Below are 1,048 nucleotides of genomic sequence, written 5' to 3'. Positions count from 1 at the left end.
CCACCCCGCAGCCACCCCGGGGACCCAGCGGCCACCCCGCCGCCACCCGGGGACCCCGCGGCCACCCCGCAGCCACCCCGGGGACCCAGCAGCCACCCCGCAGCCACCCCGGGGACCCCGCGGCCACCCCGTGGCCACCCCGCCGCCACCCAGGGACCTGCAGCCACCCCACAGCCACCCGGGGACCCCGCGGCCACCCCGCCGCCACCCCGGGGACCCCACGGGCACCCCACGGGCACCCCGGGGTCATCCCATATTCACCCCGCTCACCCCACGCTCGTCCCAGTTGCCCCACGCTCGCCCCAGCGACTGCCCCAAAATGTCCCACGGCCACCCCAGGGACCCCACGGCCACCCCAGGGACCCTCCAGGCATCCCAGGGACCCCACGGCCACACCACAACCACCCCTGGGACCCCATCAATCACCCCAGGGACCCCATGGCCACCCCTCGGACCACCCCAGGGACCCCACAACCACCCCCAGGGACCCCACAACCACCTCACAACCACCCCCACGGACCCCGCGACCACCCCATGGCCATCCTGGGACCACCCCAGGGACCCCAAAACCACTCTGGGGACCCCAATGCCACCCCTCGACCACCCCAGGGACCCCATCAATCACCCCAGGGACGCCATGGCCACCCCTGGGACCACCCCAGGGACCCCAAAACCACCCCACGACCACCCCTGGGACCCCACAAGCACCCCAGGGACCCCACTGCCACCCCACGGTCCCCAAAACCAGACCCAGGACCCCTCGACCACCCCCAGGACCACCCCTGGGACCCCACGAGCACCCCAGGGACCCCACAACCACGTGAGAGACCCCCAGACCACCCCGCGGCCACCCCAGGGACCCCATAAATAACCCCAGGGACCCCATGACCACCCCTGGGACCACCCCAGGGACCCCCGAACCACCCCAGGGACCCCATAAATCACCCCAGGGACCCCATAAATCACCCCATGACCACCCCTGGGACGCCATAAATCACCTCAGGAACCTCAGAACCACCCCACAACCACCCCTGGGACCCCCACACCA

Source organism: Oxyura jamaicensis, unplaced genomic scaffold (assembly GCF_011077185.1).
Source record: "Oxyura jamaicensis isolate SHBP4307 breed ruddy duck unplaced genomic scaffold, BPBGC_Ojam_1.0 oxyUn_random_OJ60952, whole genome shotgun sequence".
Taxonomy (NCBI): domain Eukaryota; kingdom Metazoa; phylum Chordata; class Aves; order Anseriformes; family Anatidae; genus Oxyura; species Oxyura jamaicensis.
Note: the sequence above shows the minus strand (reverse complement) of the source record.